Raw genomic sequence first — 23143 nt, forward strand, 5'->3', positions numbered from 1 at the left:
TATACAAAATAATATACAAACTATTATACAAAGTAATATATAAATAATATATGAAGCAATAAACAAAATGATATACAAAGTAATATGCAAAATAATATACAGAATGATATACAAAGTGATAAACAAAATAATATACAAATTAAGATACATAATATTATAAAAAAGCAATACATGAATATTATACAAAAGTAATATACACAGTATTATAAAAAGTGATATACAAAATAAAATATAAAATAATAAACAAAATGATCTACAAAGTAATATACAAAATAATATACAGAATTATATACAAAGTAATATTCAAAATAATATAAGAAAGTAATAAACAAAATGATCTCAAAATAATATACAAAATAATATAAACAATGATACACAAATTAACATTGTAATCCTAATGATAATCAGATTACATAAATGCTGTCATGTAAAAAGTGATAATGCACACCAAAGTCTGAATCTAGTATTTGAAGTCCAGAACTAAGCCACTTGGTGTTTATTTCTAGAAGATCATCATCCTGCATGCACCTTATTTACTTGAGAATGTTGGAGTTTGGTGTTTACTAAGTGTCTAAGAAACTAAATGAAATAAATGCATGCCATGAATTCATGTGCAGACGTTTGTAAAGTTCTACAACTTATGTAAAGTTCTACAACTTATGTAAAATTCTACAACTTATGTGAAGTTCTACCACTTATGTAAAGTTCTACAACTTATGTAAAGTTCTACCACTTATGTAAAGTTCTAAAACTTATGTAAATGTCTACAACTTATGTAAAGTTCTACAATGTATGTACATTTCTACAACGTATGTAAAGTTCTACAAATTATGTAAAGTTCTACAACTTATGTAAAGCTCTACAACTTATGTAAAGTTCTACAACTTATGTAACATTCTACAACATATGTAAAGTTATATCACTTATGTAAAGTTCTACCACTTATGTAAATGTCAACAACTTATATAAAGTTTTACAGCTTATGCAAAGTTCTACAACTAATGTAAAGTTCTACAACTTATGTAAATTTCTACAACTTATGTAAATTTCTACAACTTATGTAAAGTTCTACAACTTATGTAACGTTCTACAACGTATGTAAAGTTCTACCACTTATGTAAAGTTCTACCACTTATGTAAATGTCTACAACTTATATGAAGTTCTACAACTTATCTAAAGTTCTAAAACTTATTTAACGTTCTACAACTTATGTAAAGTTCTACAACTTAAGTAAAGTTCTACAACTTATGTAAAGTTCTACAACTTATGTAACGTTCTACAACTTATTTAACGTTCTACAATGTATGTAAAGTTCTACAACTTATGTAACGTTCTACAACTTATGTACGGTTCTACAACTTATGTAAAGTTCTACCACTTATATAAAGTTCTACAACTTATGTAACATTCTACAACTTATTCAACGTTCTACAACTTATGTAAAGTTCTACAACTTAAGTAAAGTTCTAAAACTTATGTAACATTCTACAACTTATGTAAAGTTCTACAACTTATGTAAAGGTCTACCACGTATGTAAGATTCTACAACTTATGTACAGTTCTACAACTTAAGTAAAGTTATACCACTTATGTAAAGTTCTACAACTTATGTAACGTTCTACAACTTATGTAACATTCTACAACTTATGTAAAGTTCTACAACTTATGTAACGTTCTACAACTTATGTAAAGTTCTACAACTTATGTAAAGTTCTACACCTTATGTAACATTCTACAACTTATGCAAAGTTCTACAACTTATATAACGTTCTACAACTTATGTAAAGTTCTACAACTTATGTAAAGTCTACAACGTATGTAAAGTTCTACAACTTATGTAAAGTTCTACCACTTATGTAAAGTCCTACAACTTATGTAACGTTCTACAACTTATGTAATGTTCTACAACTTATGTAATGTTCTACAACTTATGTAAAGCTCTACAACGTATGTAAAGTTCTACAACTTATGTAAAGTTCTACAACTTATGTAAATTTCTACAACTTATGTAACATTGTACAACTTATGTAAAGTTCTACAACTTATGCAAAGTGGAGTGTTGTGCTCAGACAAAAGAATGCCATTAGTTGCAGAAAGACAGGAAGAACCCAAAGAGCCAACAATCTATTTGACCAAAAAGGTGAAGCAGGGGTTAGAGCGCCACACAATACCACGTTTCTGGGTGCGATCCAGTGCTCAGGATCATTCTGTGTGGCGTTTGCATCATCTCTCCGTGTCTGTGTGGGTTCTTTTCAGGTAGTCCGGCTTCCAAAGACATGCACCTGGGAATAGGTTGATTGGCAACACTAAATGGTCTCTGGTGTTTGAATGTTGTCTGTCTATCTGTGTTGGCCCTGCGATAAGGTGGGGACTCCTCCGGGGTGGACAAGTCAGACGTGACGACGGGTTATAGAGAACGCTAAAGACAGTGCCTTAACGCCCCCCAATATTGTTGTCTGAGTGGAAACCGACAGAAATTCCGGAGAATGGTTGCCCCAGGAGATTTAAGGAAGGGGCACTGAAATTCGGGAGTCTCCCGGGAAAATTGGGACGGTTGGCAAGAATGACCCTGCCTACCGCCCGAATGCAGCTCAGATAGACTCCAACACCCCCTGCGATCCCAATAGGGGAAAGCGGTAGAAAATGGATGGACGGATGGACGGACTTTAGTTCTGGACTCATCAGGAGTACATCCAAGCTATTTGTAGTTGCTGTTTGACAGCTCTGTGAAACCTCAGCACTCGCTATGACGATGACAAAGGAGGCAGTGGGTTCCAGGGGACTCTCCCAAAGTCCTCATCCATCCATCCATCTTCAACCGCTTATCCGGAATCGGGTTGCGGGGACAACAGCTCCACCAGAGACCCTCAGACTTCCCTCTCCAGAGCAACATTAGCAACTTCCTCCTGGGTGATCCCGAAGCGTTCCAAGGCCAGAGATGAGATGTAATCCCCCCATCTGGTCTTTGGCCTGCCTCGGGGTCTCCCCCCCAGTGGGACTTGCGACGAGGACCTCGCTAGGTAGACGCTCATGAGGCATCCGCACGAGATGCCCAGAACCACCTAAGCTGGTTCCTTTCGAAGCGAAGGAGCAGTGACTCTACTCCCAGTCTCTTTACTCCGAGTCCTCATCCAAAGATCTTATAATGAAGATATCAATGAATTAGTCCTCCAATGACTTCCAGTCAAACTTGATCAAAGCACCAGGCTCGAACTACGCTGCCTTCACGCCACCAGACGTCATGAAAAAGCCTTTCTTGAACAGCATTTTTGTCCATTTTTTGACCCTGTAAAAATTGTAATGGGGGCTCCGGTGGGTGTGGAATGAGGATTGGCAGTAAAGTCCTTTGGCCTGCCTCGGGGTCTCCCCCCCAGTGGGACTTGCGACGAGGACCTCGCTAGGTAGACACTCGTGAGGCATCCGCACGAGATGCCCAGAACCACCTAAGCTGGTTCCTTTCCAAGCGAAGGAGCAACGGCTCTACTCCGAGTCTCTCTACTCCGAGTCCTCATCCAAAGATCTTATAATGAAGATATCAATGAATTAGTCCTCCAATGACTTCCAGTCGCACTTGATCAAAGCACCAGGCTCGAACTACGCTGCCCTCGCGCCACCAGACGTCATGAAAAAGCCTTTCTTGAACAGCCTTTTTGTCCATTTTTTGACCCTGTAAAAATTGTAACGGGGGCTCCGGTGGGTGTGGAATGAAGATTGGCAGTAAAGTCCTTTGGCCTGCCTCGGGGTCTCCCCCCCAGTGGGACTTGCGACGAGGACCTCGCTAGGTATACGCTCGTGAGGCATCCGCACGAGATGCCCAGAACCACCTAAGCTGGTTCCTTTCCAAGCGAAGGAGCAACGGCTCTACTCCGAGTCTCTCTACTCCGAGTCCTCATCCAAAGATCTTATAATGAAGATATCAATGAATTAGTCCTCCAATGACTTCCAGTCGCACTTGATCAAAGCACCAGGCTCGAACCACGCTGCCTTCACGCCACCAGACGTCATGAAAAAGCCTTTCTTGAACAGCCTTTTTGTCCATTTTTTGACCCTGTAAAAATTGTAACGGGGTCTCCGGTGGGTGTGGAATGAGGATTGGCAGTAAAGTCCTGGGTGGCTAATGTCTGCCAGGCCGCGTAAGTGGCTGCACGAGCACCGGGGGGGCCGAGGATGCTCTCCGAGGGGATTTCTCCCTGCTCCGACAATTACATTTGCTTCCATCAGCGCTAATAGCCGGCGGCAAAAACGGTGTTTACATGTCAGAAAGGTAAACACTCACATGTTTGGAAGAAACGCGAGTTGTCTGGCGCTTCGCTAATGAAGAGGCGGCGAGCAGCATTTGAACGGCAGGTCCCACTCCAGAGTCAGGAGGCGGCACTTCACACGCTCGGGAAACTGCTTTTCCTCACTGAAATTGCAATGGCCACATGAGTGTGTGCTGAAAGGCACCGGCGGTGAGGCGTAAATGGCGGACAGGAAGCCATGCGACAATGTGGAACTTTCACATTGGCTCCTAAAATGATCGTGGGGGTGTGGGTGAGGGGGGATGGGGGTGAGGGGGGTGGGGGTGGGGGGTTGCTGCCGACTGTTTGCACAAACAAAGCAGCTGAAATATTAGCTGGACTGCAGGATGTTTTCTCTCAAAGCAAGACGGATAACTTGCTGGGGCTCCAACAGAAATGTTTTCATTCAAACCACAAAAGACAATAAATATGCACTTTTGTTTTGTTTTTAAAGTCATCGTCTTTGGGTGAGGTTGACTAAACGTACATGTCATCGATGCAATGCTGAAGAGACGTACGTGGGACTCATACCACGTTGATTATACGTATTATATGTCATTGATACAACGTTGATTATACGTACACGTCATTGATACCACGTTGATTATACGTACATGTCAGTGATACAATGTTGATTATACATATATGTCATTGATACAACGTTGATTATACATACATGTCAGTGATACAATGTTGATTATACGTACATGTCATTGATACAACGTTGATTATACATACATGTCAGTGATACAATGTTGATTATACGTACATGTCATTGATACAACGTTGATTATACGTACATGTCAGTGATACAATGTTGATTATACATACATGTCATTGACACAACGTTGATTATACATACATGTCAGTGATACAATGTTGATTATATACGTACATGTCATTGATCCAACGTTGATTGTACGTACATGTCATTGAAACGTTGATTACACAAACATGTTATAGATACGTCGATTAAAGGTACATGTCATTGATCCAACGTTGATTAAACGTACATGTCATTGATACAACATTGATTATACGTATATGTCATTGATACAACGTTGATTATACATACATGTCAGTGATACAACGTTGATTAAACGTACATGTCATTGGTACAATGTTGATTAAACGTACATGTCATTGGTACAACGTTGATTATATACGTAAATGTCATTGATCCAATGTTGATTGTACGTACATGTCATTGAAACGTTGATTACACAAACATGTTATTGATACGTGGCTTAAAGGTACATGTCATTGATCCAACGTTGATTATACATACATGTCATTGATCCAACGTTGATTGTACGTACATGTCATTGATCCAACGTTGATTATATACGTACATGTCATTGATCCAATGTTGATTGTACGTACATGTCATTGATACGTTGATTAAACGTACATGTCATTGATATAACGTTGATTACACAAACATGTTATTGATACGTCGCTTAAAGGTACATGTCATTGATCCAACGTTGATTATACGTACATGTCATTGGTACAATGTTGATTATACATACATGTCATTGATCCAACATTGATTATATACATACATGTCATTGATCCAATGTTGATTGTACGTACATGTCATTGAAACGTTGATTACACAAACATGTTATTGATACGTGGCTTAAAGGTACATGTCATTGATACAACATTGATTATATGTACATGTCATTGATCCAACGTTGATTATATACGTACATGTCATTGATCCAATGTTGATTGTACGTACATGTCATTGATACGTTGATTAAACGTACATGTCATCGATCCAACATTGATTATACGTACATGTCATTGATCCAACGTTGATTATATACGTACATGTCATTGATCCAATGTTGATTATACGTACATGTCATTGATATGTTGATTACACAAACTTGTTATTGATACGTCGCTTAAAGGTACATGTCATTGATCCAACGTTGATTATACGTACATGTCATAGGTACAATGTTGATTATACGTACATGTCATTGATACAACATTGACTCTATGTCATTGGTACAACATTGATTATACGTACATGTCATTGATACAACGTTGACTCTATGTCATTGGTACACTGTTGATTATACGTACATGTCATTGATACAGCCTTGATTATATGTACATGTCATTGATACAACGTTGACTCTATGTCATTGGTACACTGTTGATTATACGTACATGTCATTGATACAGCCTTGATTATATGTACATGTCATTGGTTATACGTACATGTCATTGATACACCGTTGATTATAGGTTGATTATACGTACATGTCATTGGTACAACATTGACTATATGTCATTGGTACAACGTTGATTATACATACATGTCATTGATACAAGGTTGATCATAGGTTGATTATACGTACATGTCATTGATCCAACGTTGACTAGATGTCATTGGTACAACATTGATTATACATACATGTCGTCCAAAAGCGATCTTGAAACAACTTTGTAAATTAGATTTTCTAACATTGGATCCACGTTGTTGGTTGGGAAATGACTACATTTCAAAGTCAAATCAAGGTCACAACCCAACATTGAATAAACATCCTCAAAAAGCATGTTGTTTCAAGGTTGTGTTTGAGTTGTAGAATAATGGTTGGGAAATGAGCAACATTTATTTGGTCGAATCAACCTCACAACCCAACATTGATTAACCGTCGTCAAAAAGCACGTTGTTTCAAGGTTGCTCAAGTTCAGGATCTTATTGGACAAGTTGTGCCCGCCAGAGGTGTTGGCGTCATGCCACCTAGTGACCCGGGTCAGAACTGCACCAGCACACCAGCGGGTGCAGAACTGTGGACTTTGGACCGGGGTACAGAAGCTGGTCTTCCTTTCTGCCAAAAAGTAGACAATTGTCCAGAAAGTCAACTTTCAAAGCGGGCGTCTCTTCACTGCCACACTTTGGACTTGAAGTTGTCTGCCCCTCTCTGGCTTCCACGCAGCGCTGGGCTGGAAGTGGAAGCCCTTCAAAGATTGTATTTATTGACATGAATATAACATGAGAGTGGAGCAAGCAGCGCGGGTTAACACATAATGGATCACTTGTCTGGAATATTCTCACTTGCAGCCTCCCACTCACTTGCAGGGCCTTACACACATACTTCTCACACCATTCACCACTTCATGCATGCATGCGTGTGTGTGTGTGTGTGTGTGTGTGTGTGTGTGTGTGTGTGTGTGTGTGTGTGTGTGTGTGTGTGTGTGTGTGTGTGTGTGTGTGTGTGTGTGTGTGTGTGTGTGTGTGTGTGTGTGTGTGTGTGTGTGTGTACGTACAGTATAGATCATGGGTGTCAAACTCTGGCCCTGAGGGTGGCCGTATAAACAACTTTAACACTGTTTCAAATATGCACCACACTGTGAACCCAGACCAAACAAAAATGACAAACACATTTCGGGAGAACATCCGCACCGTAACACAACAGAACAAATACCCAGAACCCCTTGAAGCACTAATTCTTCCGGGACGCTACAATACACGCTACCACCTAAAAGGTTAATTTGTTCAACCTTGGCCCGCGGCTTTGTTCAGTTTTAAATTTCGGCCCTCTCTGTATTTGAGTTTGACACCCCTGGTATAGATGGATGGATTTATAGTTGTGTGTATAAATGTATGTATAAATGTGTGTATAGTTGTGTGTGTATATAGTTGTGTATATAGATGTAGAGTGTGTCTATATATATATATATATATATATATATATATATATATATATATAAATATATATATATATAGTTGTATGTATAGCTGTGTGTATAGTTGTGTGTGTGGATGTACAGTATCTATAGATGTATATATACTGTAGCTGTATGTATACATGTATGTAGAGTTGTGTATAGATGTATGTATAGATGTGCATATATAGTTGTGTGTATAGACATATGTATAGTTGTATGTGTGTGTACAGATGTATGTATAGGTGTGTGTATAGTTAAATGTAGATGTAGGCATAGTCGTATGTATAGTCATATGTATATATTTGTATGTATAGATGTATGTATATTTATAAGTATAGTTGTATGAATAGTTTTGTGTGTAGATGTACAGTATGTATAGATGTATAAACAATTGTGCATGTAGATGTATGTATAGTTATGTGTATGGATGTACAGTATCTATAGATGTATATATAGCTGTATGTATACATGTACGTACAGTTGTGTATAAATGTATGTATAAATGTGTGTATAGTTGTGTGCGTATATAGTTGTGTATATAGATGTACGGTGTGTCTATATATATATATATATATGCATGTATATATATATAGTTGAATGTATAGCTGTGTGTATAGTTGTGTGTGTAGATGTACAGTATGCATAGATGTATAAACAATTGTGCATGTAGATGTATGTATAGTTATGTGTATGGATGTACAGTATCTATAGATTTATATATAGCTGTATGTATACATATACGTACAGTTGTGTATAAATGTATGTATAAATGTGTGTATAGTTATGTGTGTATATAGTTGTGTATATAGATGTACGGTGTGTCTATATATACATATATATATGTATATATATATATATATAGTTGTATGTATAGCTGTTGTATAGTTGTGTATAGCTGTGTGTATAGTTGTTGTATATTTGTGTATAGCTGTGTGTATAGTTGTGTGTGTATATAGTTGTGTATATAGATGTACGGTGTGTCTATATATATATATATATATATATATATATAGTTGTATGTATAGCTGTTGTATAGTTGTGTATAGCTGTGTGTATAGTTGTTGTATAGTTGTGTATAGCTGTGTATAAAGTTGTGTGTGTAGATGTACAGTATCTATAGATATATATATACTGTAGCTGTATGTATACATGTATGTACAGTTGTGTATAGATGTATGTATAGATGTGCATATATAGTTGTGTGTATGGACATATTTATAGTTGTATGTAGATGTATGCATCGTTGTCTGTATAGTCGTATGTAGTCATATGTATATATTTGTATGTATATTTATAAGTATAGTTGTATGAATAGACGTATGTATAGATGTACAGTATGTATAGATGTATATATAGTTGTGTGTATAGACATATGTATAGTTGTATGTAGATAAGTGTGTATAGTTGTGTGTATAGTTGTATGTAGATGTATGCATAGTTGTATGTATAGTTGTATGTATAGTTGTATGTATAGTTGTATGTATTGTCATAAGTATAGTTGTATGAATAGATGTATGTTTAGATGTATTTATAGTTGTATGTATAGTCATACGTATATATTTGTATGTATAGATGTATGTATTGTTACAAGTATAGTTGTATGAATAGATGTATGTATAGATGTATTTATAGTTGTATGTTAAGTTACCTACTCAGCGGTCTAGTGGTTAGAGTTTCCGCCCTGAGATCGGTAGGTTGTGAGTTTAAAACCCGGCCGAGTCCTACCAAAGACTACAAAGAAATGGGACTCATTACCTCCCTGCTTGGCACTCAGCATCAAGGGTCGGAATTGGGGGTCAAATCACCATAAATGATTCCCGGGCGCGGCACCGCTGCTGCTCACTGCTCCCCTCACCTCCCAGGGACTGATCAAGGGGATGGGTCAAATGCAGAGGACAAACTTCCCCACACCTAGTGTGTGTGTGACAATCATTGGTAATTTAATTTAACTTTAAGCTGTATGTATGTATGGATGTATGTTTAGTTTTTGGTATAGATGTATGTATACCGTAGTTGTATGTATAGATATATGTATAGATGTATGTAGGGTATAGTTGTATGTATAGTTGTATGTAAAGTTGAATGTATAGATGTATGTATAGTTGTATGTATAGTTGTATGTAAAGTTGAATGTAGTATGTATAGTAGCAGGCAGATATGAGAGCAATGCTATTTTAAAAGGTTGCAGCAGATATCTTTTCATATTTTAATGAGCACGAACAACCTCCATGATTCTGCTGCATCAGAACCTCCATGCAGCCCACCTTTGTTTGCACCCCTATTTGCATTTCAAAGGATGCCCCTGGGAAGCCGCTTTGCATATTTACATCTGATTAACCATTTAAATGAACATGTCAGCCAGTGAAAAGTCCTCACATGAAGGTAAGCGGCAGGAAGAGACAAAACATAAATTGTACAGTACGACATTAAATTACACATTCCTGAGCAAATATTATTAATTGTACAATATGATATATTAAATTAGACATTCCTGGGGATATATTAATTAAACAATTTGGTGTTAAACAAAATATTCCTGAGGAAATTATATTAATTGTACAATTTGATCGTGAATTATAAATTTCTAAAGAAATACTAATAATTGTACAAAATATAAAATGATATATGTCTAAAAAATACTATTAATTTTACAATATATTTAATTATACAGTTCTTAAGAAATAGTACTAATTGTACAGTACGATATTAAATTATTAATTATTAAAAAATGATAATATTTGGACAATTTGATATTAAATTATACATTTCTAAAGAAATTGTATTAATTGTACAATGTTTTACATTATACTTTTCTAAAGAAATAGTATTCATTGTACAAAATAGAAAATTGTACTTTTCTAAAGCAATACTATTAATTATACAATGTGATATAAAATTCTACCTTTCTAAAGAAATACTATTAATTGTACAATGTACTATATTTTAAATGTCTAAAGAAATTTTATTAATTGTACAACATGATATTAAAGTATACATTTCTAAATAAATAGTATTAATTGTACAATATGATATTAAAGTATACATTCCTAAAGAAATAGTATTAATTGTACAATATGATATTAAATTATACTTTACTAAAGCAATACTATAAATTATACAATGTGATATAAAATTCTACCTTTCTAAAGAAATACTATTAATTGTACAATACATCAAAGTTTGCATTTCTAAGGAAATGGTATTAATTGTACAATATATGAATTTTTACATTTCTAAAAAAAATGCTATTAATTATACAATATGATATATAATTATACTTTTCTAAAGAAATACTATTAAGTGTACAATATATTAAATTGTACATTTCTAAAGAAATCCTTTTAATTATACAATATATTAAATTGTACATTTCTAAATAAATAGTATTAATTGTATAATATAATATTCAATTATACATTTCTAAAGAAATACTATTAATTGTACAATATGATATTAAATTATATATATCTAAAGAAATATTATTAATTGTATAATTTTATAGTCAATTACACATTTCCAAATAAATATGATTAATTATACAGTATGATATTGAATTATACATTTCAAAAGAAAACATTTTAATTGTACAATATATTATATTACACATTTATAAAGACATAGTATTGATTGTACAAAATATGTTAAGTTATACATTTCTAAAGAAGGGCCCACACATTTTTATGAATTAAAACTTATATATTTACATCATCTAATCTAAATTAAAATTATATATTTTTCAATTTTCTAACCATGTTTTTGTGTAGTATTTAATACATTTGTATGGTATCGAACTAAACCTTTTCATGAATGAAACTATGTATTTTTACATTATCTAACCATTTTTTTTATAGAAGACAAATACCACGTGCAGTTTTAGTTCTAAATGAGTTAGTATTGTTTATGTCCATAATTGTTTTTATTGAAGTTGAAATAGTACGTGCAGTTTAAGTTCTTAATGACTAAAATATTGCATGTGTCCATAATTGTTCTTATTGAAGTTGAAATAGTACGTGCGGTTTGAGTTCTAAAGTAGTAAAATATTGCATGTGTCCATAATTGTTCTTATTGAAGTTTAATAGTACGTGCAGTTTGAGTTTTAATGTAGTAAAATATTGAATGTGTCCATAATTGTTCTTATTGAAGTTGAAATAGTATGTGCAGTTTGAGTTGTAAAGTAGTAAAATATTTCAAATGTCCATAATTGTTTTTATTAAAGTTCAATAGTACGTGCAGTTTGAGTTCTAAAGTAGTAAAATATTGCATGTGTCCATAATTGTTTTTATTAAAGTTCAATAGTATGTGCAGTTTGAGTTGTAAAGTAGTAAAATATTGCATGTGTCCATAATTGTTCTTATTGAAGTTGAAATACTATGTGCAGTTTGAGTTGTAAAGTAGTAAAATATTTCAAATGTCCATAATTGCTTTTATAAAACATTAATAGTACGTGCAATTTCAGTTTTAATGTAGTAAAACGTTGCATGTGTCCATAATTGTTTTTATTGAAGTAGACATAGTACGTGCAAATTGAGTTCTAAAGTAGCAAAATATTGTGTGTCCATAATTGTTTTTATAGAAGTTGAAATAGTACAAGCAGTTTGAGTTCTAAATAAGTAAATTATTGTATGTGTCCATAATTGCTTTAAACTAAATTGAAATAGTATTTGCAATTTAAGTTCTAAATGAATAAAATATTGTGTCCATAATTGTTTATTTGTGCAAAAGTTTAAATAGTACGTGCAGTTTGAGTTCTAAACAAGTAAAATATTGTATGTGTCCACAATTGTTTTCATAGAAGTTGAAATAGTACGTGCAGTTTGAGTTCTAATCAATTGCAATATTGCATGTGTCCATAATTGTTTTATTAAAAGTTGAAATAGTATGTGCAATAACAGTTTTTATTGAGTAAAATATTGTATGTGTCTATAATGGCTTTATTAGAATTTTAAACAGTACGTGCAGTTTGAGTTCTAAACAAGTAAAATGTTGCATGTGTCCACAATTGTTTTCATAGAAGTTGAAATAGTACGTGCAGTTTGAGTTCTAATCAATTCAATATTGCATGTGTCCATAATTTTTTAATTAAAAGTTGAAATAGTACGTGCAATAACAGTTTTTATTGAGTAAAATATTGTATGTGTCTATAATGGCTTTATTAGAATTTTAAACAGTACGTGCAGTTTGAGTTCTACAGTAGTAAAATATTGTATGTGTTCGTAATTGTTTTCATAGAAGTTGGAATATTACGTGCGGTTTGAGTTCTAAACAAGTAAAATATTGCATGTGTCCACAATTGTTTTCATAGAAGTTGAAATAGTACGTGCAGTTTGAGTTCTAATCAATTACAATATTGCATGTGTCCATAATTGTTTAATTAAAAGTTGAAATAGTACGTGCAATAACAGTTTTTATTGAGTAAAATATTGTATGTGTCTATAATGGCTTTATTAGAATTTTAAACAGTACGTGCAGTTTGAGTTCTACAGTAGTAAAATATTGTATATGTTCATAATTGTTTTCACAGAAGTTGGAATAATACGTGCGGTTTGAGTTCTAAACAATTACAATATTGTTTGTGTCCATAATTGTTTTTTTAAAAAGTTGAAATAGTACATGCAATTAGGCTTTTAATTGTGTAAAATATTGTATGTGTCAACAATTGCTTTATTAGAAGTTGAAATAGTACGTGCAGTTTGAGTTCTAAAGTAGTAAAATATTGTATATGTTCATAATTGTTTTTATAGAAGTGTAAATAGTACGTGCAGTTTGAGTCCTAGAGTAAAATATTGTATGTGTCCATAATTGTTTTTATACAAATTGTGCAGTTTGAGTTCTAAAGTATTAAAATTGTATATGTTTTTATAATAGTTTTTATAAAAGTTTAAATACTCCAAGCAGTTTGTGTTCTAAACTAGTAAAATATTGTGCTTTTATAATTGTTTTTAGAGAAGTTAAAAGTTTTTGCAGTGTGAGTTTTAAAGAAGTAAAATTGTTTTTTATAGACGTTGAAATAGTACGTGCAGTTTGAGTTCAAAGTAAAATATTTTATGTGTCCATATTTCCTTTTATAGAAATTGAAATAGTACGTGCAGTTAGAGTTCTAAATGAGTAAAATATTGTTTGTGTCCATAATTGCTTTTTATAGAAGTTAAAATAGTATGTGCAGTTTGAGTTTTGAAGTATGGGAGCGGGAGAGGAAATCAGCCACAGCCATCTGCGCCTCCGGCCTGTGGACCACTCTGAAGTTGTAGGGTTCCAGTGCTAGATACCAATGGGTGATCCACGCGTTGGCATCCTTCATGCGGTTGAGCCACTGGAGGGGTTTGTGGTCCAAGCAGAGGCTGAAAGAGCGCCCCAGCAGGTAATACCGGAGGGCCCTGACTGCCCAACGGATGGCAAGGCACTCCCTCTTTACTGTGCTGTACCTCGCCTCCCAGTCGTAGAGCTTCTGACTGATGTATAGTGCGGGGCGGTAGACGCCCCCAACCCGCTGGGACACAATAGCTCCCAGTCCTCAGCCCGAGACGTCTGCCTGCAAACAGAATGGGAGAGTGAAGTCAGGCATGTGCAGGACCGGCTCCTCGCAGAGGGCCTTCTTCACCCTCTAAAATGCCTGCTGGCACTGTTCCGTCCATCAGACCAGATCTGGAGCTCCTTTACGGGTGAGTTCAGTTAGTAGGCTGGTCAGGTCCGCAAACCAGGGGATAAACCTCCGGTAGTAACCTGCCAGCCCCAAAAACTGCCTCACTTTTCTTTTTCGTCTTGGGAGTCGGGCAGCCCGCAATTGCTGCTGTTTTTTTCTACTTGTGGGCGCACCTGCCCTCCTCCAAAGTGGTACCCCAAAAACTGTACCTCCCTCAGCCAACCGCACATTTTGCAGAGTTGGCGGTTAGCCCCGCCTGCCTCAGAACTTGAGCACCGCCGCCACTCTGGATGATGATGTCATCCAGACAGGCGGCTAAATATGCAGTATGGGGACGCAGCACCCAGTCCTTGAGGCGCTGGAATGTGGCGGGCTCACCGAACAAGCCAAACGGAATTGTCACGAATTGTTACAATCCTTGCGGAATGGACAATGCCGTTTTTTCGTTGAACTCTGGAGACAGGGGAATCTGCCAGTAGCCTTTGGTCGAATCCAATATCGTGAAAAAACGAGCAGTGCCCAGCTGATCGAGGAGCTCGTCGACCCGAGGCATTGGGTAGGTGTCAAAACGTGACACTTCATTTACCTTGCGGTTATCCACACAGAACCGCACAGACCCATCCTTCTTCCCTGCCAGAACGATGGGGCTGTACCAAGCACTGTGTGATTCTTCTATTACCCCCTAACTCCAGCATAGATTTTAATTCTTCCCGAACCACTTTGCATTTCTGTTCGGGCAGCCAATAGGGCCGAGACTGCACCGTCCCACCCGGGCTGGTCTAAATGTGATGTTGGATGAAGTTCGTGCAGCCGGGCCGGGGGGAGACCACATCAGAAAAGCACTGCTGCAGCTTAGCAACATCCGCTTTCTGGGATGGTGTAAGCTGATTATCACAGAGGAGAGGGGAGGGCTGGGCACCTAGCTCCTCCCTTTCCTCGACTGCCGTCACCATGGAAACAGGCTCCTCCTCTACCCATGCTTTCAGGAGGTTCAGGTGGGAAATTTGGTTGCAAACAGCAGGGGATCCACCCATTTTTCCCAATCAGGTTTGTCCTCCTGCACAAATTTCCGGCTCATGGATTTTAGCGTCTTATTCAGCCGCTCAACCAGCCCGTCGGTCTGTGGGTGGTCAGATGCTGGTGAATAGATTCAACCCCCAACAATCCGTACAGTTCCTTCACCGTGCGTGACATAAAGGACATGACCTGGTCAGTCAGAATCTCTTTTGGGATTCCGACTCTGGAGATGACCTGAAACAGTGCTTGCGCCACACTCTTTGCAGAGATGGACCGCTGCGGCACTGCTTCGGGATATCTAGATGGGTAATCCATCAGGACTAGCACAAAACGATATCCCCGGTGCTCGGGCGGGATGGTCCCACAAGGTCCAAGCCAATCCGTTCAAACGGGACCTCCATGAGTGGTAATGGCCGCAAATACACCTTGAGGGTGGCCGCTGGATTGACTAGGTGGACCAGCGGCGCACGTTTGCCTGGAGGACTTGCCAAAAGAATCGGACCATTACCCGGTGAAGTGTTTTATCATACCCCATTTGTCCAGCCATGGGGTTGAAATGCGGCGCCTGGAAAACCAGGAATCCTTCAGGAACTGCTCCAGGATGAGCCACTCCATCACCTGGTCGTAGCCAGCGCGTCGCCGCATCCCATTGTTGCTGCCCCAATACGAACGGTCAGTCCTCCGGTCCCAGGGGCACCGGCGTTGCTGCTCTCAAATGGCAAATGGTAAATGGGTTATACTTGTATAACAATTTTCAATTTTTTTAAGCGCTTTGACACTATTTCCACATTCACCCATTCACACACACATTCACACACTAATGGAGGGAGCTGCCATGCAAGGCTCTAACCAGGACCCATCAGGAGCAAGGGGGTGAAGTGTCTTGCTCAAAGACAAAACAGACGTGACTAGGATGGTAGAAGGCGGGGATTGAAACCACTCTCCCAACTGCGCCACGCCGTCCCGTTTTCACTGGTGCAACCGGTCCGGTCCAGCACTGCCCACCTCAGGTGTGGGGAGCGCACGCAGGATTCCGCCAGCAAGCTAAGCACTGCCCGCTGCACTTTCCCCCGCCAGCAGTGGCAGCAGCCGCACTCCCCATTCCTCTTCTGGCTTGGGGGGGTCCTCTGTTTCCGTCATGCGGTGGATGACTGCGGCGGCTGATCTGACCCCGTCCACCAGGGACTGGAGCATCTGGGCCAGCTGGGGTTGCCGCACATCTCCTTGCTGGCGGCTGGCCGACGCCACCTCCACAAAATCTGCCCCAACGCTGCTAGGGGGTCGGACGCTGTCATCGTCGGCGCTCAGGTATGTTAGGCGCCAAATGTGGAAGTCTCTCTTTGTGGTGGGTTCTCCTGGTGCCGACAGATGTTCTGGGAGCCCCGTAGTCAGGTTCGGAACAGAAGGATCGCCGGCTTTTCAGCAGTCCTCGCTCTCTCGTGACTTTTTAGTCTGGCTTGTGTTCGCCCGCTCTCTCGGTCTCCTGTGTACGTGTCTTTCCCCTCCCGGCCGCAGCTACCGAAGTTGCAAAAGCACGTGCACTTTGACTTGTGAGCGAGTATTAAAGTGTTGTTACGTTCACAATAAAACGCGGTACAAAAAGGATGTTTGGAGAACAAAATGGCTGGCAGAGAATCCTTTGTTCTGCTCCCCCCCCATCACACATGAAATATGAAATAAGGATGTGATTATTAATTGGCTCCATTGTAATTTCAGGCTGGTGGCGTGCATATTGTTGGCGGGGCTGCACGGGGGTGGGGGTAGGGGGGGGGGGGCAGGGGGGCCGCCCTGCCTCAGCCATTTAGAGAGCGGCTCGCCACTCGCCCATCGGCATAGCAATGAGCGAGGTGAAGAAGGCACGGCTCCTCTCAGACTTTGTCTTCCTTCACTCGCTGCTCGCCTGCTCAGGGTCTCCACGGACTCATTTCCAAAACCACCTCTTAATGTGGGCAGCTGTCAATCACCTGGACACACCGCTTCATCCCTCGTGTGGACTAGGCCTCCGCACACACACACACACTCATAAAGTGTGCACACACACACACATTTGCACGCGCGCACACACTCACACAAGCGCGCACACGCATGCACAGATACACACATACACACACTCACATGCACACAAACATACACACACACGCACACACATGAATGCACACACACACATTCACACACGCACGCACACACACACATTCACGTACACACACACACAAGCACGCACACACATACGCACACACACACTCACACGCACGCACACAGACACACCCACACGAACACACACACATATATGCACACGCACACGCACGTGCACACATGCACACAAGCGGGCACACACGCACACACACACACACATATGCACACACACACATGCACACACATGCACACACACACACACACATATATGCACACACACACATGCACACACACACACACACGTGCACACAAAAGCACACACACGAACACTTACACCCAGACGCACACACGCACCTATGCACATGCACAGGCACACACACACTCACACACTTATAAAGTGCACGCACACACTCCCGCACACACACACACACACACACACGCACACACATGGACACACGCACACACTCTCATATGTACACACACACACACACTCCCACACACACACACACACATGCACACACGCACACAGGCACACGCATACACAATCACACACACGTGCACACAAAAGCGCACACACGAACACTTACACCCAGACCCACACACGCACATATGCACATGCACATGCACACACACACATGCACACACGCACTCAGGCACACGCATACACAATCACACGCACATGCACACACACACATGCACACACGCACACAGGCACACGCATACACAATCACACACACGTGCACACAAAAGCGCACACACGAACACTTACACCCAGACACACACACGCACATATGCACATGCACATGCACACACACACATGCACACACGCACACAGGCACACGCATACACAATCACACACACGTGCACACAAAAGCACACACACGAACACTTACACCCAGACACACACACGCACATATGCACATGCACATGCACACACACACACACACACACACACACACACACACACTTATAAAGTGCACGCACACACTCCCGCACACACACACACACACGCACTCTCTCACACACACACACGGACACACGCACACACTCTCATATGTACACACACACACACTCCCACACACACACACACATGCACACACGCACAAAGGCACACGCATACACACACACACACACACACGTGCACACAAAAGCGCACGCACACACACACACACACACGCACATATGCACACGCACACACGCACACACATGCACATGCACACAAATGCAAATATATACACACGCACGCACACACACATGCACAAACATACACACACACTCATAAAGTGCACGCACACACTCCCGCACGCACACACGCACGCAGTCTCTCTCACACACACACACACACAGACTCACACACACACACACATACAGGCACTCGCTCTCACACACACACACATGCACACAAGCGCACACATGCACACGTACACACAGACACACGCACACACACACACACACACACACAGGCACGTAATCTCACACTCAAACACACTCACACACACATGCACACACACACATGCACACTCGCACACAGGCACACACACACACGCACATATGCACACACAGACATACGCACATACATGCACACGCACACAAATGCAAATATATATACACACGCACGCACACACACATGCACAAACATACACACACACTCATAAAGTGCACGCACACACTCCCGCACGCACACACCCACGCAGTCTCTCTCACACACACACACACACAGACTCACACACACACACACGCACGCACTCTCTCTCACACACACACACACACACACACGCACACACATGCACACAAGCGCGCACACATGCACACGTACACACAAACACACGCACACACACACACACACAGGCACGTAATCTCACACTCAAACACACGCAAACACACACACACACAGGCAAGCACTGTCACACACACACACACACACACACACACACACACACACACAAACACACTGAATGCAGCGTGGACCACCAATTGTAAAATGAATACAAATACTTGAATACCTCTTGTACTACAATGAATACAAATGTAATAAATATTTTTTGCCCTACAATGACTACAAATACAATAAATACTTCTTATAGTACAATGAATACAAATACAATAAATACTTATTGTACTACAATGAATACAAATACAATAAATACTTCTTGTACTTCATGTATTCCTAATATCGGAATGTCTTTTGCAGCTGACTGACACACGATATTGAAGTACTACATTGAAGTACTACATTGTAGTACAATATTGAAGTACTACATAGAAGTACTACATTGAAGTACATATTCATGATTGTATTTGTGTTATGCTGCCTCCCGAATGTAGGATGGCGTGAAGAAAGAAGACTAAAAGGAAGCGTGACAGGAATCAAGCTGTCAAGGTGCCTTCACGCTCCTCTGGTTTGGCGGCACATCCATCCCTCACACTGAGTGCCACCTTTTTTTGTGTGGAGACACAAAGTGACGTAGGACCAACAGATGATGAGAAAACTGCGGGGAGTCTTCCAGTAGATGGATTCTCCCACGGCTTCATTGGTTTCTAGTTAGTCTTTTATTGCTCACAAAGGTAGACGCCCGGTGGAGCGACCTGCCCTGTTTAATCCTCGGGGGCGATGACTTCTGAGGAGCACAAAGGCCTACAAGGAAATCACTGTCGGATCCCAAAGCTGATTTGAAGCAGAGATGTCCCAGCTTGGGCTGGTGGCCTTTGGCGCCAAGAAGGCAGTTATGTGGCATAACAATGTGGGACCCCGAGGAGGTCCGACAAAGTCTCAGGTTTGTGGAAATAAAGAGCTCCTCAAGGAGTGTGTGAATGACTGTTCCCTCACAAGTAGATCTTCAAGGAGTGTGTGAATAGCTGTTCCCTTACAGGTAGATCTTCAAGGAGTGTGTGAATGACTGTTCCCTTGCAGGTAGCTCTTCAAGGAGTGTATAAAAGACTGTTCTCTCACAGGAACACCTTCAAGGAGTGTGTGTGAATGACTGTTCTCTTACAGGTAGATCTTCAAGGAGGATGTGAATAACTGCTCCATTGCAGGTAGATTTTCTTAGAATGTGTAAATGACAGTTCCCCTACAGGTAGATCTTCAGGGAGTGTGTGAATGACTGTTCCCTCACAGGTAGATCTTCAAAGAGTGTGTGCATGACTGTTCCCTTACAGGTAGATCTTCAAGGAGTGTGTGAATGACTGTTCCCTTGTAGGTAGCTCTTCACGGAGTGTATAAAAGACTGTTCCCTCACAGGTACATCTTCAAAGAGTGTGTGAATGACTGATCTCTTATAGGTAGATCTTCCTGGAGTGTGTGAATGACTGTTCCCTCACAGGTATATATTCAAAGAGTGTGAGCATGACTGTTCTCTTACAGGTAGACTTTCAAGGAGTGTGTGAGTGACTTTTCCCTCACAGGAAGAACATCAAGGAGTGTGTGGATGACTGTGCTCTTGCAGGTAGATCTTAAAGAAGTGTGTGAATGACTGTTCCCTTACAGGTAGATCTTCATGGGATGTGTTAAAGACTGTTCATTTGAAGGTATATCTTCAGGGAGTGTGTGAAAGACTGTTCCCACGCAGGCAGGGCTTAAGGAGTGTGTGAATGACTGATCTCTCACGGGTAGATCTTCAAGGAGTGTGTGAAAGACTGTTCCCTTGCAGGAAGATCTTCAAGGAGTGTGTGAATGATCGTTCCCTTACAGGCAGATCTTCAAGGAGTGTGTGAATGGCTGTTCCCTTACAGGTAGATCTTCATGGGATGTGTTAATGACTGTTTCTTTGAAGGTATATCTTCAGGAAAAGTGTGAAAGCCTGTTCCCTCGCAGGCAGCTGTTAAGGAGTGTGTGAATGACTGTTCCCTTGCAGGAAGATCTTCAGGGAGTGTGTGAAAGACTGTTCCCTTGCAGGAAGATCTTCAAGGAGTGTGTGAATGACCGTTCCCTTGCAGGAGGATCTTCAAGGAGTGTGAGAATGACTGATCTCTCACAGATAGCTCTTCAGGACTGCGTGAACGACTGTTCCCTTACAGGTAGATCTTCAAGGAGTGTGTCAATGACTGTTCCCTTACAGGTACATTTTCAAGGAGTGTGTCAATGACTGTTCCCTTACAGGTAGATCTTCAAGGAGTGTGTCAAATACTGTTCCCTTACAGGTACATTTTCAAGGAGTGTGTCAATGACTGTTCCCTTACAGGTAGATCTTCAAGGAGTGTGTGAATGACTGTTCCCTTACAGGTACATTTTCAAGGAGTGTGTCAATGACTGTTCACTTATGGGTAGATCTTCAAGGAATGTATGAAAGACTGTTCCCTCACAGGTAGATCTTCAATGAGTGTGTGAATGACTGATCTCTCACATGTAGAAGTTCAAAGAGTATGTGAAAGACTGTTCCCTTGCAGGAAGATCTTCAAGGAGTGTGTGAATGACCGTTCCCTTGCAGGAAGATCTTCAAGGAGTGTGTGAATGACTGATCTCTCACAGATAGCTCTTCAGGACTTTGTGAACGCTGTTCCCTTACAGGTAGATCTTCAAAGAGTGTGTGAATGACTGTTCCCTTACAGGTACATTTTCAAGGAGTGTGTCAATGACTGTTCCCTTACAGGTAGATCTTCAAGAAGTGTGTGAATGACTGTTCCCTTACAGGTACATTTTCAAGGAGTGTGTGAAAGACTGTTCCCTTGCAGGAAGATCTTCAAGGAGTGTGTGAATGACCGTTCCCTTGCAGGAAGATCTTCAAGGAGTGTGAGAATGACTGATCTCTCACAGATAGCTCTTCAGGACTGCGTGAACGACTGTTCCCTTACAGGTAGATCTTCAAGGAGTGTGTGAATGACTGTTCCTTTACAGGTACATTTTCAAGGTGTGTCAATGACTGTTCCCTTACAGGTAGATCTTCAAGGAGTGTGTGAATGACTGTTCCCTTACAGGTAGATCTTCAAGGAGTGTATGAATGACTGTTCCCTTACAGGTACATTTTCAAGGAGTGTGCCAATGACTGTTCCCTTACAGGTAGATCTTCAAGGAGTGTGTCAATGACTTCTCCCTTACAGGTACATTTTCAAGGAGTGTGTCAATGACTGTTCCCTTATGGGTAGATCTTCAAGGAATGTATGAAAGACAGTTCCCTCACAGGTATATGTTCAAAGAGTATGTGAAAGACTGTTCCCTTACAGGTAGATCTTCAAGGAATGTATGAAAGACTGTATCCTCACAGGTAGATCTTCAATGAGTGTGTGAATGACTGATCTCTCACATGTAGATGTTCAAATAGTATGTGAAAGACTGTTCCCTTGCAGGAAGATCTTCAAGGAGTGTGTGAATGACCATTCCCTTGCAGGAAGATCTTCAAGGAGTGTGTGAATGACTGATCTCTCACAGATAGCTCTTCAGGA

The sequence above is a fragment of the Nerophis ophidion genome, linkage group LG19 (genome assembly GCF_033978795.1).
Source record: "Nerophis ophidion isolate RoL-2023_Sa linkage group LG19, RoL_Noph_v1.0, whole genome shotgun sequence".
Lineage (NCBI taxonomy): Eukaryota > Metazoa > Chordata > Actinopteri > Syngnathiformes > Syngnathidae > Nerophis > Nerophis ophidion.